The sequence below is a fragment of the Zea mays genome, chromosome 10 (assembly GCF_902167145.1).
Source record: "Zea mays cultivar B73 chromosome 10, Zm-B73-REFERENCE-NAM-5.0, whole genome shotgun sequence".
Taxonomy (NCBI): Eukaryota; Viridiplantae; Streptophyta; class Magnoliopsida; order Poales; family Poaceae; genus Zea; species Zea mays.
Genome location: NC_050105.1, coordinates 50,564,606 through 50,581,434, shown reverse-complemented (window position 1 = coordinate 50,581,434; position 16,829 = coordinate 50,564,606).

Below are 16,829 nucleotides of genomic sequence, written 5' to 3'. Positions count from 1 at the left end.
AGAGAACGATCTGGTTGAGGAGCCCGAGGAACTCGCAGGAGAAGCCCCTGAGCAGCAGTTGGTTGGTGGAGGCAAGTGTCCCTTGACCTATCTTTGTCCTATACATTCTATAATTCAGTTCCCGCATTTACACAGTTATACCTAAGGATTGACTAGCTTTGTTATCCATGTTCCTTGTTTACCTATTTGGGTTGGATTATTCTGGTTTAGCTTCATGCTAGTGCTTAACATTAATCAATGAACATGATGAGATTTATCAATGATACGCTGTTTCCCTTCTTTATCGTGATGTTATACTTGTGGCATTTAAGGGGGCTCGAGCGGTTTCTCGAGTGCCTCTCCGTAAGGACCTGTTCGTTGGATGACCGCCCGGGAAAACAGTGCAACCATGAGGGTGGAGTGGGACGCCCTTAGCTGAATAATTAGAGGAACTGGGGTGTATCTCGCTTAGCCGTCGTGCCGTTAATGGGGCTCGATGTATGTGGCTCGCTCTGCCAAGTTTGGTTTGCCCCTTGGGGAGGAGTGCGATGCATTTAGGAAACCTAACGGGCGGCTACAGCCCCAGGGAATCTTTGTAAAGGCTACGTAGTGATGCCCTACTGGGTCACCTTGGTAGTGATCAATGGAGAGTCATGATCTCCGGGCAGAAAGGGAATCACGACTTGTGGGTAAAGTGCGCAACCTCTGCAGAGTGTTTGAAACTGATATATCAGCCGTGCTCGCGGTTATGAGCGGCCAAGGGAGCTCCATTGATTAGTGATACTTGATCAGAGATGTTCGGATTACAGGTGGCAATGAGAATGATGGTTTTGGTATTGATTCTGGTAATGGTAAGTGGTACTCTTTCCGTTTGGAAAGGGTACGTTTGGGTTAATAACATGGGTTAATTCTAAAACTTGGATTTCTCTACTAGTAATAATAATCTGACCAACTAAAAGCAACTGCTTGACTTACCCCCGCATAAAGCTAGTCCACTACAGCCAAACATGACACTTGCTGAGTATATTGATGTGTACTCACCCTTGCTCTACACACCAAACCCCCCATCCCCAGGTTGTCAGCATTGCAACCACTGCTCAGGAGAAGATGAAGCCGTGGAAGGAGACTTCCAGGAGTTCCAAGACTACGACGAGTTCTAGGCGTGGGTTAGCGGCAACCCCCAGTCGGCTGCCTGTGAAGGCCGCGTGTATCTACGTTTCTTTTCCGCACTTTGATTATTGTAAAGACTATGTGGATGTCTCAGACATATGATGTAATCGACTATTATTACCCTTTTATGTTATTATTTGAGCACTGTGTGATGATGTCCAGTTATGTAACTGCTGTGTACGTGAATTGCTGATCCTGGCACGTACATGGTTCGCATTCGGTTTGCCTTCTAAAACCGGGTGTGACATAGGTGGTATCAAAGCCGTGCTGACTGTAGGATCGCTAACCTAGAGTAGAATGGTCGTTCTAAGGATTATAGACCCTTATTATCACCTTGACTTTGATATCCCTTCAAAAGTTGGTCATATCGACCAAACTTATGTTCTACTATATATTATACCTTGTTAAAAATCTTTTTGTTTACTCTAATTCCTCATTTTATTTATGGTTTATTACTTGCTGGTCATATTAGTTCTGTTGTCACTCTTATGCTTGCGGTGTCTTTTGTAGATGGCTCGTCTTAGACACACTGCACGGAAGTCTGTCATCCCCTTCTTACCCTCTCATCTCGCGGAGCGTCCGCTTCGCCGTCCAGTGACCGGTCAGTTCAGCCACTTGGAGAGGCTGCACCACCGCCTGCATGAGGAGCAGGAGCATCGACGACAGGAGCAGGAGCAGCAGGGCTCTTCTTTCTCGCTCCAGCAGGAGATAGAGTATGTGAGGAGCTGCTCCCCTGTGCTCCCACTGGTGGCGCCCCCTGCACCACCACTGAGCGCCCCAGCCCCTGGAGTAGCTGCTGGAGGAGACCCAGGCGACGGAGGTGGCGACGACAGCTCGAGCTTCAGCACCGACCTTTCCACCGACCAGGAGCCAGAAGGATGGGTTGCTCGACCCATCACTCGCGATGTTGCTCGCGGGTGTCACTTCCACGATGCGCTCGACACCCTGCTACGTCAGGCATTCGACCGGCGTACTTGGTCCATCGAGTATCGTTGTGTGGTCTTCCAGCACAGTCGCGGGGTCTACCCAGACCGCTGGGAGGCGACCTGCTTGGTGCGCCGTTTGGAGAACTGTCTCCGGGGTGCGGAGATATGCTAAGAGCACTACTCTATCTCTGAGCGGGACTCAGCTAAGACGGCCATGTAAGATGTCGCGCGGCGTGCACTTTCGCACTATTGCTCAGTGCTTAGCGGGGTAGCCGACAGTCTCAACCTGATGTACTACCCCCGTCGCCCATCTGGTAGCACAGGAGGCGTGATTGTCTCACCTGTTGGTGAGGACAATCCTAGGTTGAGCAGCACAGTCAACCTAGCCGCCGTGCTAAACACGGAGCTGGACCATGCACTAGACGAGCTGAGTAGGGCTCGTGCTGAGATCGCCTAGCTGCGGGTTGAGCGCGGGAGCATCGTCACCTAGAGGATGGCTCCCCCACTCCCGTCGGGACTCAGCACCCGTACCACTCACCTCGGTGTGGACACCAGTCTTATGGCAACCCCGACTGCAGGACCAAGATAAATCTAGAACCATAGATCGTCAGTGTTGGATCCTGTAATAAATGCTAAATATAGAAGTTTTAGTCTTAGTCTCAGTCTTATTCTCAGTCTTGCTCTTAGTTAGTCTTAGTTAGACAGGGTAGTTTGCTTATCCTGTGCCTTTATGCTTGTTATGATGAACAATGTTGGAGTTGGATCTTTGTAATGACTGTCACTAGAGTGTGGGTATCCCCTGCATTTTGGTTTACCTGTTATATGTTAATGAAGTTAGTTATCTAGTTGGCAAGCCTTTTCATTCCACTTTCCTCTTTATCTGAGAAGATGTGTTGGTCTGTGTTGGAGATCAGTGAAGATGCTCATCTGTTCAGTGTTGTGAAGAAATTCTATACTCTTTTCTTATGCTGCAAGATTTGCAAGATCAGTTCTGATGTGTGATTGCATTCTGCAGATGTCAGAAAACAGGCACAGAGGAGGAAGGCATGCTCAGCAGGAGCAGGCAGCCCAGCAGGATGAGGCACCCCGACAACAGCAGCTGCCACCCCCGCCCCCAATGTCCATCGAGCAGATGTTCATGATGCAGACTCAGGCAGTTCAAGCCATCGGTCAGACTCTGGCCGCCATTCAGCAGCAGCAGCCACCACCTCAGCCTCAGATGCCTCAAATGCCCAGGGACAAGCGTGCTGAATTCATGAGAGGTCATCCCCCAATGTTCGCTCACTCTTCTGACCCCATGGATGCTGATAGTCGCCTAGAGGGGGGGTGAATAGGGCGAAAATGAAATTTACAAATATAAACAAAACTACAAGCCGGGTTAGCGCTAGAAGTAAAAACGAGTCCGCGAGAGAGGGTGCAAAACAAATCTCAAGCAAATAAGGAGTGTGACACAAGGATTTGTTTTACCGAGGTTCGGTTCTTGCAAACCTACTCCCCGTTGAGGTGGTCACAAAGACCGGGTCTCTTTCAACCCTTTCCCTCTCTCAAACGGTCCCTCCGACCGAGTGAGCTTCTCTTCTCAAATCAAAACCGGGAACAAAACTTCCCCACAAGGGCCACCACACAATTGGTGCCTCTTGCCTTGATTACAATGGAGTTTTGATCACAAGAACAAGTGAGAAAGAAAAGAAGCAATCCAAGCGCAAGAGCTCAAAAGAACACGACAAATCTCTCTCGCTAATCACTAAAGCCTTGTGTGGAATTGGAGAGGATTTGATCTCTTTGGTGTGTCTAGAATTGAATGCCTAGCTCTTGTAAGTGGTTGAGAAGTGGAAAACTTGGATGCCATGAATGGTGGGTGGTTGGGGGTATTTATAGCCCCAACCACCAAACTAGCCGTTTGGTGGGGCTGACTGTCGTATGGTGCACCGGACAGTCCGGTGTACACCGAACATGTCCAGTGCGCCAGCCACGTCACCAAAGCCGTTGGGTTCCGACCATTGGAGCTCTGTCTTCTGGGCCCGCCTAGATGTCCGGTGGCGCACCGGACATGTACTGTAGAGTGTCCGGTGCGCCACCATGGGCGTGCCTGACTTCTGCGCGCGCTGGCGCGCATTTAATGCACTTGCAGGTAGCCGTTGGCGCCAAAGTAGCCGTTGCCCCGCAGTTACACCGGACAGTCTGGTGTACACCGGACATGTCCGGTGAATTATAGCGGAGCAGCCGTTGCGAATTCCCGAGGCTGCCAAGTTCCAGAGCCGCGTCCTCTTGGAGCACCGGACACTGTCCGGTGTACACCGGACAGTCCGGTGAATTATAGCGCGCCGGCTCTGAAAATTCCCAAGGCTGAGGAGTTCAGTGCGAAGTCCCCTGGTGCACCGGACACTGTCCGGTGGCACACCGGACAGTCCGGTGCGCCAGACCAGAGAGCCTTTCGGGATGCCTTTAGCTCTCTATTTTGAACCCAACATTGGTCTTTTTAATTGGCTTGTTGTGAACCTTTGGCACCTGTATAACTTATACACTAGAGCAAACTAGTTAGTCCAATTTATTTGTGTTGGGCAATTCAACCACCAAAATTATTTAGGAACTAGGTGTAAGCCTAATTCCCTTTCAGATGCTGAAGACTGGCTGTGCACAGTGGAGCAGGAGTTGCATACCGCTCAGTGTGATTACAGGGAGAAAGTTCTATATGGTCCCCGTCTATTGAGAGGAGCAGCCTAGTCTTGGTGGGAGTCTTATCTCGCCACCCATGCCAACCCCGACACCATCACCTGGGGAGAATTCAGAGATAGCTTCTGTCAGTACCATGTTCCTGCAGGTCTGATGACAGTGAAGAAGGAGGAGTTCCTGGCACTCAAGCAAGGGTCAATGCCTATTAGTGAGTATCGAGACAGGTTTCTGCAGCAGTCTTGCTATGCTCCTGAAGATGTCAACACCGACGCCAAGCGACAGTATCGTTTCTTGAGAGGCTTGGTCGACCCTCTGCAGTATCAGCTGATGAATCATACCTTCCCCACATTCGTGCACCTGATTGACAGAGCAATCATGATAGAGAGGAAGCGTAAAGAGATGGAGGATCACAAGCGTAAGATCAGTGGACCCCAGCCTGGAAGCAGCAATCGCCCTCGTTTCTCGGGCAATCCACCTCAACAGTTCAGGCAGAACGAGCATCCACCTCAGCAGCAGCAGTTCCAAAGGCAATATTCTCAGCACCAGCATCAGAATCATCAGAACAACCAGTCAGGAGGAGGTCAGTTCCAGAGGCAGAATCAGTAGGCACCTCGTCTTCCTGCCCCAGCCACCCAGCAGAACAGTCAAGCAGCACCAGTCCAAGGCGGAAGCAGGGCATGTTTCCAATGTGGAGAGCAGGGCCATTGGGTGATGCAATGTCCGAAGAAGGCAGTCCAGCAGCAGCCAGGCCCCAATGCCCCAGCAAAGCAGAATGTGTCTCAGCCTGGAGCAGACAACCACTCTCAGCCACGCTATAACCATGGGAGACTGAACCACTTGGGGGCTGAAGCAGTTCAGGAGACCCCGGCATGATAGTAGGTATTTTTCCAGTCGACTCCCATATTGCAGAAGTGTTATTTGATACTGGAGCAATGCATTCATTCATTACTGCATCATGGGTAGAAGCACATATTCTTCCAATAACTACCATGTCAACCCCCATTCAAATTGACTCAGCCGGTGGTAGAATTCGAGCCGATAGCATTTGCTTGAATGTAAGTGTGGAAATAAGGGGGATAGCGTTTCCCGCTAACCTCATAGTAATGGGTACTCATGGAATAGATGTCATCCTAGGGATGAATTGGCTAGATAAGTATCAGACAGTTATCAGTTGTGATAAGAGGACAATCAAGTTGGTGTCCTCACTAGGAGAGGAAGTGGTGACCGAGTTAGTCCCGCCTGAGCCAAAGAAAGGAAGTTGTTATCAGATGGCTGTCGATAGCAGTGAAGCAGACCCACTTGAGATTATCAAGGTTGTGTTCGAGTTCCCAGATGTGTTTCCAAAGGACATACCAGGTATGCCACCTGAGCGAAAAGTTGAGTTTGCCATAGAGCTTCTTCCTGGAACCGCCCCCATCTTTAAGAGAGCTTACAGAATATCTGGACCTGAGTTGGTTGAACTCAAGAAGCAGATTGATGAGCTATCAGAGAAAGGATACATCCGGCCAAGCACCTCGCCTTGGGCCGCCCCTGTCTTATTCGTGGAGAAGAAAGATGGCACCAAAAGGATGTGTATCGATTATCGAGCTCTAAATGAGGTCACAATCAAGAACAAGTACCCCTTGCCCAAAATAGAAGATCTGTTCGACCAGCTGAGAGGAGCCAGCGTGTTTTCAAAGATAGATCTGAGGTCAGGTTATCACCAGCTCAGAATTCGACCTTCAAACATTCCGAAGACGGCATTCATTACCAAGTATGAGTTGTATGAGTTCACTGTGATGTCTTTCGGTCTAACAAATGCACCAGCCTTCTTCATGAATTTGATGAACAGTGTATTCATGGATTATCTTGACGAGTTTGTGGTGGTATTCATTGATGATATTCTGATATATTCTCAAAGCGAAGCAGAGCATGCGAATCATTTGAGGATGGTTTTGCAGAGATTGCGAGAGCACCAGTTGTATGCAAAGTTGAGCAAGTGCGAGTTCTGAATTGATGAAGTCCTGTTCTTGGGTCACATAATCAACAAAGAAGGATTGGCTGTGGATCCGAAGAAAGTGGTAGACATTCTGAACTGGAAAGCGCCAACAGATGCTCGAGGAATCAAGAGCTTCATTGGAATGGCCGGATATTATCGACGATTCATTGAAGGGTTTTCGAAGATTGCGAAACCAATGACAGCTTTGCTAGGCAACAAGGTTGAGTTCAAGTGGACCCAGAAATGCCAAGAAGCCTTTGAAGCGCTGAAAGAGAAGTTGACTACATCGCCTATCTTAGTCTTGCCTGATGTGCACAAGCCCTTCTCGGTGTATTGCGATGCTTGTTACACTGGTTTGGGATGTGTGTTGTTGCAAGAGGGAAGAGTTGTGGCTTACTTGTCCTGACAGCTGAAGGTTCATGAGAAGAATTACCCAATCCATGACCTAGAGTTGGCAGCAGTGGTTCACGCATTGAAGACATGGAGACACTATCTGTATGGGCAGAAATGTGATGTTTACACAAACCATAAGAGTCTGAAGTACATATTCACTCAGTCAGAGCTGAATATGAGGCAACAAAGATGGTTAGAGTTGATAAAAGACCATGAATTGGAGATTCATTACCATCCAGGCAAAGCAAACGTAGTGGCAGATGCTTTGAGCAGGAAGAGTCAGGTCAATATGATGGTCGCTCATCCGATGCCTTATGAGTTGGCCAAGGAGTTTGACAGGCTGAGTCTCAGGTTTTTGAACAATACACGAGGAGTAACAGTTGAGTTAGAACCCACCTTGGAGCGGGAAATCAAAGGAGCACAGAAGAATGATGAGAAGATTAGTGAAATCCGGCGACTGATTCTAGACGGCAGAGGCAAAGACTTTCGGGAAGATGCAGAAGGTGTGATATGGTTCAAAGACCGCTTGTGTGTTCCCAATGTCCAGTCAATTCGGGAGTTGATCCTCAAGGAAGCTCATGAGACAACTTACTCGATACACCCTGGAAGTGAGAAGATGTATCAAGATCTGAAGAAGAAATTCTGGCGGTACGGAATGAAGAGGGAAATCGCAGAGCATGTGGCTATGTGTGATAGTTGTCGACGGATCAAGGCAGAGCATCAGAGGCCAGCTGGATTGTTGCAACCGTTGCGAATTCCTCAGTGGAAATGGGATGAAATCGGTATGGATGTCATAGTCGGATTGCCTCGCACTCGAGCCGGCTACGATTCCATTTGGGTAGTGGTGGACCGCTTAACCAAGTCAGCCCACTTCATACCCGTCAAGACCAACTACAGCAGTGCAGTATTGGCAGAATTGTACATGTCTCGGATCGTTTGTCTTCATGGTGTGCCAAAGAAGATAGTGTCGGACAGAGGAACACAGTTCACCTCTCATTTCTGGCAGCAGTTGCATGAAGCCTTGGGCACACATTTGAATTTCAGTTCAGCCTATCATCCGCAGACAGATGGTCAGACCGAAAGAACTAATCAAATCCTTGAAGACATGTTGAGAGCCTGTGCATTGCAAGATCAGTCCGGATGGGACAAGAGGTTGCCTTATGCAGAGTTCTCCTATAACAACAGTTACAAGGCCAACTTGAAGATGTCACCATTTCAGGCGCTTTATGGAAGAAGTTGTAGAACTCCACTGCAATGGGATCAGCCTGGAGAAAAGCAAGTGTTCGGGCCAGACATTCTGCTTCAAGCTGAAGAGAACATCAAGATGGTTCGGGAGAACCTGAAGATAGCGCAATCAAGGCAGCGAAGTTATGTAGACACAAGAAGAAGAGAGCTGAGTTTCGAAGTTGGAGATTTTGTCTATATGAAAGTGTCACCGATCAGAGGAGTCAGAAGATTTGGAGTCAAAGGCAAGCTAGCACCCCACTACATTGGTCTGTATTAGATTCTCGCAAGGCGTGGAGAAGTGGCCTATCAACTCAGTCTGCCAGAAAATTTGTCTGCTGTGCATAATGTATTTCATGTGTCTCAATTGAGGAAATGTCTGCGTGTGCCAGAAGAGCAGTTGCCAGTGGAGGGTCTCAAAGTCCAAGAAGACTTGACCTATATTGAGAAGCCAACGCAAATCCTTGAGACTGCAGAAAGAGTCACTCGAAGGAAGACTATCAGAATGTGCAAAGTCAGATGGGGTCATCACTCCGAAGAAGAAGCAACTTGGGAGCGTGAAGATGATCTGATGGCTAAATACCCTGAGCTCTTTGCTAGCCAACCTTGAATCTCGAGGGCGAGATTTTTTTAAGGGGGATAGGTTTGTAACGCCCCGAATTTTGGAGTTGAATTTTCTTTTTCCTTCACTCGCTAAATTCGGGCGTTACCTCTCTTTTCCCATTCCTTTTCGCTAAACCATACCCATTTCCAAAACTCTATGTCGTGTGATAATAATAAACCCTAATAGTGGGTTTCTTTGGTTGTTGCATCATGCCGAACCACGCATCTTTTCCTTGTGTGTATTCGCTTGGTCTTCATTAGGGTATTTGTTTATTAATTAAGAGAGAATTTGGAGCTTAAAGGAAAAAGGGAAAATAGAAAATCCCCCTCTCTCCCTGGGCCGGCTTCTTGGCGCGGCCCAGCTTCCCCCCTCTCTTTCCCCTTTCCCCCCTACGCGTGGCCCAGCTGGTTCGGCGGCCCAGCCGCGGCCTCGCGGCCCAGCTCGCCCCCCTCCCTGCCTTGGGCCAGTTCGGCGGCCCACCCGCGGCCTGCCCCGCGCCCCCCTCACGGCCCAGCCCCCCCCGCGCGTACGCCGTGCCCTGCGCAGGCGGTTAGGCCACCGCCGCCGCCCTGCCGTGTGGGGCCCACCCACCAGGCACCCCTTAAAACCACCCCCTCTCTCTCCCTCCCCTAACCCCCACGCACGATCTCCTCTCTCTCCTACCTCGCGCAGCTCCCCTGCTCCTATTCCGGCTCGCACGTCGCCGCCCGCCGTCCGACCTCCCGCGTTGAGCCCCTCTCCTTCTTCTTCCCCCGACCCCCCTTCTTCTTCCTTGGCTCGGCCGCGCCCCCTCCCTCTCTCTCGCGCTCGCCGGCCATGGCGGCCCGCCCCCTGCGCGCGGCCTCGTCCCACGGCCCTGGCATCCCGCGCAGCCCGGCCCCAGCGCGGACGCCCCCGACGCAGCCCTCCCCCTCTCCCTGCGCAGCGCGCCCGCCCCGGCTCGGCGCGCCCCCTCCCTGCGCGACGCGCTCGCGCGGCCCCCTGCCCCGGCCGTGGCGCGGCCCGGCCTCGCCGGCCATGGCGCGCGGCCAAGGCGCGCCCAGCGCGTCCGCCTGCCCCGGCCGTGGCACGGCCCTGCCTTGGCGCGTCCCCCTCCCCCCTGCCCTGACCCCGGCGAGCTCCCCTGGCGCGGCGCCCTGCGCGCGCGCTCGCCCCTGGCCCCTGCCCCAGCCCCTTCCCGACGCGGTGCGTCCGTGGCCATGGCACGCGACCCCTGCGCGCGCACTCCCGCCTCGCCCGGCGCGGTCCCGGCCCGGCGTAGTCGTGGCGCCCTCGCTGGGCGCAGCCTTCTCGCCCCTGCGCGGCCTTGAGCTCGGCCTGGCGTGCCTATGGCGCGCGGCCTTGAGCTCGGCCAGCGCGCGGCCCGCGCGTTCGGTCTTGGCGTGGCCCCACTGCCTGCTCGTGGCGCGCAGCTCGGCCCCGGCGTGCGCGTGGCTCGTTCGCGACGCGTCAGCGCGGCCTTGCGCGCGCTCGTGCTCGCGTGGTGCGCGCGGTGCTTTGGCACGGCTCGCCGTGCCCTCGGCGCGCTCATCTACCCCTAGACGTGCCCGTCTACCCCTAGCCACCCGTCTACCTCCCCCCTCGTATATTTTATGCGCGTTGATCACGTTATTTATATCAAGAAATGGAAACTCAATTCATAAATTGATTACGTTAGTTATTTCACGTAGTTAATCATTGACCTTGTTTAACGTTGACCAATTGAAAATAGTTATAATTCTATTAGTGCATGTGACTAATACTTGTTAGTGTAACTAGGTGGAACTAGATCACGTAATGATTAGTTATGCATCTACTCGTAATACGCTTCGAGTATAGCTTTAACCACTGCGAGACCTTCCTTCTTCTCTTTCTAGCCATGGCGAATGCAATATCGTATGTCATATCTTATGCATATTTGACTTATCTACTCTCTTGTATGGTGTACTGTTTATTTTCCTAATTCGAATGGATGGATGTATGTATGTTTGCTCTCGCATAGAGAACGATCTGGTTGAGGAGCCCGAGGAACTCGCAGGAGAAGCCCCTGAGCAGCAGCTGGTTGGTGGAGGCAAGTGTCCCTTGACCTATCTTTGTCCTATACATTCTATAATTCAGTTCCCGCATTTACACAGTTATACCTAAGGATTGACTAGCTTTCTTATCCATGTTCCTTGTTTACCTATTTGGGTTGGATTATTCTGGTTTAGCTTCATGCTAGTGCTTAACATTAATCAATGAACATGATGAGATTTATCAATGATACACTGTTTCCCTTCTTTATCGTGATGTTATACTTGTGGCATTTAAGGGGGCTCGAGCGGTTTCTCGAGTGCCTCTCCATAAGGACCTGTTCGTTGGATGACTGCCCGGGAAAACAATGCAACTATGAGGGTGGAGTGGGACGCCCTTAGCTAAATAATTAGAGGAACCGAGGTGTATCTCGCTTAGCCGTCGTGCCGTTAATGGGACTCGGTGTATGCGGCTCGCTTTGCCAAGTTTGGTTCACCCCTTGGGGAGGAGTGCGGTGCAATTAGGAAACCTAACGGGCGGCTACAGCCCCGAGGAATCTTTGTAAAGGCTACGTAGTGATGCCCTGCTGGGTCACCTTGGTAGTGATCAATGGAGAGTCATGATCTCCGGGCAGAAAGGGAATCACGACTTGTGGGTAAAGTGCGTAACCTCTGCAGAGTGTTTGAAACTGATATATCAGCCGTGCTCGCGGTTATGAGCGGCCAAGGGAGCTCCATTGATTAGTGATACTTGATCAGAGATGTTCGGATTACAGGTGGCAATGAGAATGATGGTTTTGGTATTGATTCTGGTAATGATAAGTGGTACTCTTTCCGTTTGGAAAGGGTACGTTTGGGTTAATAATGTGGGTTAATTCTAAAACTTGGATTTCTCTACTAGTAATAATAATCTGACCAACTAAAAGCAACTGCTTGACTTACCCCCGCATAAAGCTAGTCCACTACAGCCAAACATGACACTTGCTGAGTATGTTGATGTGTACTCACCCTTGCTCTACACACCAAACCCCCCCATCCCCAGGTTGTCAGCATTGCAACCACTGCTCAGGAGAAGATGAAGCCGTGGAAGGAGATTTCCAGGAGTTCCAAGACTACGACGAGTTCTAGGCGTGGGTTAGCGGCAACCCCCAGTCGGCTGCCTGTGAAGGCCGCGTGTATCTACGTTTCTTTTCCGCACTTTGATTATTGTAAAGACTATGTGGATGTCTCAGACATATGATGTAATCGACTATTATTACCCTTTTATGTTATTATTTGAGCACTGTGTGATGATGTCCAGTTATGTAACTGCTGTGTACGTGAATTGCTGATCCTGGCATGTACATGGTTCGCATTCGGTTTGCCTTCTAAAACTGGGTGTGACAATACACAAGGATAAATATAATGAAATACAACTCATTAACCCTTTCGTATTTGCATTCCATAAAATATCTATATGGATATTAACAGAATCTGTATTACATTGATACCTCCGGCTTGCTCGAAGGTATTGTCGTGAGAGTGATTACAATCCAGCGTGAATAGGACGGTGCTACTGTTCATCTTTTTATAGGCACGGGACGCAGCCCGGGTAAAATTACATTTATGAGCTTCAACATTTACTCATAATCATGACATAAATCACTAGGGACTAGCTAGTCTTTTCATCCTCTGTTTGGTTTAAGCCAAAGCTAGTGGCAGCTTCAACGCTTGCCATCGTTGCTTCTAGATGAGATCTTCGTCTTGAGGAGCTTCAGCAGAGAGAAAGGAAATCCTCAGTATCACTTTGCTGATGGTTTATGTCTTAAGGACCTTCGACGGAGAAGAAGACCCCCAACAGTAGCCCCTTCGCGGTGCTAGATCGTTTTTCATAACGAGCTCGATCCGCGAATAATACGAAGGCTTCGGAATGCTGAAGGTCTGAAAAACACCTTCCCTGAGCTTGTCACCAAAAAATGAATAAAATATTCCCAGCGCTTGTCGGTCCACCAATCAGTCAGTGTGCGTGTTTTGGCGGTTCACCTTCTTATCCTGTAGGGTTATATGAACATACATGTTGGTGAGAAGTTACCACATCATTCATTGCTATTGCACCGTTGTGCTGTTGAAAATTTTCACCAAAGCCGAAGCTCTCTGCATTGTACTTTCGAACAAGCATTTCATCGCTTAAGAACAACTTCGTCTGAGAGAGGCTGAACAACGAAATGGCCAAAGTAAGATCAACTGCAAGGGTATCCCGTGAGGGAGATGAAACTGAAACGACTGAGACAGCACCCATCTTAGAAATGATGAGGCGATCGGGGCTGGATGTACAGGAAGGAGCTATTGCCGAAGGTACCTCTAATGTCGAAGCTGGACAGACCGTGACTGAAGTTGAGAGTGATAATGAAAGTGAAGATGACAATAGCATTCTATGTCCAACTAAGCCTAGCCATGTTGAATTTGGGAGGTCAACTATTAAGGCTGAAGATCTAATTCTAATGAAGAAACTAGGATATTTTGGAGAAAATGATGATGAATTGATTCACTTTGCTAGAGAGGAAACAATTCCAGAACCGAAGGAAGATGAAGTTGTGATATTCAAGAGCTTCTTCAGGGCGGGACTTCGGTTTCCTCTTTATGAGATGATAGGTGAGGTTTTGAAGAAGTTTGAGATCTACCTCCATCAGTTGACCCCGAACGCCATTGTCAGGCTCAACATATACATCTGGGCTCTCTGAAGCCAAGGAAAGAGCGCTAACTCTGAAGGGTTCTATCGGGTACACGAGCTTCATTACCAGACGAAGGCAAGGGCTGACGGCCTGCACAAGAACTTCGGATGCTACAACTTTGCATACTGAAAGGACACGAAGGCCCCCCGTGATAGGCTACCGCACCAAATGGCCGACTGGATGGACAAGTAAATGGTTTTACGTGAAAGCTGACGAGAAGAGAAGGGAAATTTTTTTGAGCATGGCGATGAGTCCGTTGAGACTGAACTTCGGCATGACTCGGCCCCTGTGTAATATGTAGTTGGGGTCTTCTTATCAGCTAGCTAAAGTGGAGTTCAGGGTTGTGGCTGAGCATATCAGCACTAGAGATTTAGTACAGGAATATCTGGTGAACCAGACATTTCCGACCTCTAGCGGTTGGGGAATGCCGAAGAAGAAAGAAGGGGGAAAAAGTAAGCTTTTTCGTCTGCACTACCGTTTTAAGTTTCAGAAAAGATTCAAAGAACCATGCAATGAACGGTTAGAGTTAATAGAAACCATGTGTAATGAAATTCTTGGAAATTATATAAAGAAAAAAGATCAGTTAATGACTGCTGCCTTCGGCACCCTCCCAAAGCGAAGGCTAAACCGTGTGATGGATGTTCTGAACTTTGAGTATCCTGATTATGGAAGGCTTGATGAAGGGGCTGGAGGAGTTAAAAGGAAGAGAATTGTCAGCATTCTAAATAGGCAGGCCATCTGGTCAGTTATAGAGGACCAGAAGACTTTGAAAAAGCAAAAAACTCTATCGAAGATGAAGGAATCGGCTCCCAAGAAACGGAAACTTGCCAAGTTATCTTCTGAGGAGACAAAGGTACAAGATGTGCTGAAGCAGATTATGAGCCCTTCTTCGTCTTCTGCTGCCGAGGTCTCGAGGATTTTGAAGGTAATGACTGAACCTTTCCCATTTGCCTTGCTAAGTCCTCTGAGGTTGGATCTGACTAGCCTCTTGCAATCAAAGGAAATTGCATTGGCTGCCGAGGGGAAAAATGGGGGGCAAAAGATGCGGCGTATGATGAATATAATGGAAGCTATTGAATAGACCCCACCCTCAGCTTTGGCAGAGAAAGCTACTGTTGGGGGCCTTCGGCTTCCGAAGGTCCTCAAAAATATGATTTAACAATGTTTCTGGAGTATAATACATGATCAGGTACCTTCGAACTTGGACCCTTCGGACATGAGTCAAAATCACAGTGTCAAGAAGCACAAGGGATACGAAGGATGGAACGAAGCCGAAGCTGTGCGCAAGGGAGCTTCGGCGTAATAATAGAAAAGGAAACCGACTTAAAGGGGAAAAGGCTATCTAGACCCCGATGAATTACTGTAGAATTATTAGCAAATGTAAAGGACATGAGTGTAATTTTACATGGGCTGCGTCCCGTGCCCATAAATAGATGAACAGTGCTCCAGTACTGTTCACGCTGACTTGGCATTTTGCTTTTGCGTCACGCTTGTACTCTTTACCTTCCCTCAAATCGAAGGTACACTTGCAACATGATATCATTTCTATTTCTTCATAGTAATAAAAATAGAAATGATTCAATAATAATGACATATTTAATTGTTCATGTTGTCTCTTATATTTCGTATGGTTTCCTCTCTATTTTCACATATTATGCTTACGAAGGTAAGTCCTTCGTAACCTTCGTCCAAAGATCATTATATCCTAGAGGAAATAATGCTTCGAAGGATGGAGGACTTTAACATTTAATACTTTGTGTTGCCTTGTTCTTAAATCGAAGCATTTGAGAACAAGTCCCCAACATTGGAGCCCACCTCCGGTGAACCCTTTTCGACCACCTTCGGCAAGCATCGACCTTCGTCATGCCGCCAAAGAAAGCATCAGCAACAGGGGCTGCCGCTCTGCAGCCGCTGGACCCAAACCAGGAGACCCTTTCTCTTCGGGAGGCCCGAAGCCAGAAGAGGAAGGCCACCAGTCCAACGCCTCAGGAAGACGACTTGGACCAAGAAATCAGCAAGTGCAAAGGAAGAAGGAAAAGATGGCTCGGCTAGCTGACCTACAAAGGCAGATCGACGAAGCCTCTGAAGAAGTTCGTCATCTTACTCAAGATGAACAGAACCGAAGGCCCTAGTACAGAGAGCTCCACCAAGAGGGCTTTGTCAACGAGGATGACTGGTATGAGGATTTCCATCATGGAATTTTTGCCTTTGATGATGCTTCTCCTCTGTCAGCAGAACTGCAGGCTACACCTTGGCCCCTGTCTTACAAACCACCTTAGCTCCCCATGTATGACGGACACTCAGATCCGAAGCAATTTCTGATGAGCTACAAAGCAACCATATCTTCATATGGTGGCAATACTGCAGTCATTGCGAAATCCTTCGTCATGGCAGTCAAAAATGTTGCACAAACCCGATACTCTTCTCTTCGGCCAGGAACAATCACATCATGGCAAAAGCTGAAGGACATGCTCATCACCAGTTTCCAAGGGTTTCAAACAAAGCCGGTCACTGCTCAAGCTTTGTTCCAGTGCACCCAGGATCACGAAGAATACCTTCAGGCGTATGTCCGAAGGTTCTTACGACTGAGGGCACAGGCGCCAACGGTGCCCAATGAAATTGTTATTGAGGCCATGATTAAGGGGCTTCGGCCAGGACCTACAGCCCAATACTTCGCCAGGAAACCCCCTCAGACCCTGGAGAAACTGCTTCAGAAGATGGATGAATATATCCGTGCAGATAATGACTTTCGGCAAAGAAGGGAGGAAGCTTACAACTTCTCCGAAATGACCAGGGGCTTCGGAGGAAGAGTCCACCCTAGGCACGTTAGATCAATCCACTCTACTCAGAATGATGACAGGGGAAGTCAGCAACAAAGGCCGCAGTATTCCTCCCAGGCTTCGGGGCAGCAACAGAGCTATCCTCGGCCCCAGCTCCAAGGGGCAGAGGCGCCAGGGGCTTCGAAGGAAGGTTTGGGGATCAGCCCAGGAAAATTTATTGCCTATTCTGCGGTGAGGACAAGGGCCATACTACCAGGATGTGCCATGTCACCATCCAGAAACAGAAAGAGATAACAGAAGCTGCAGTCCAACAGAGCCAGCCGAAGCAGGTTATGCATACTGCTTTGTACCACTCACCATACATTCCAGAGTATGTGGGTAACCATCCTGCAGTTTCTGT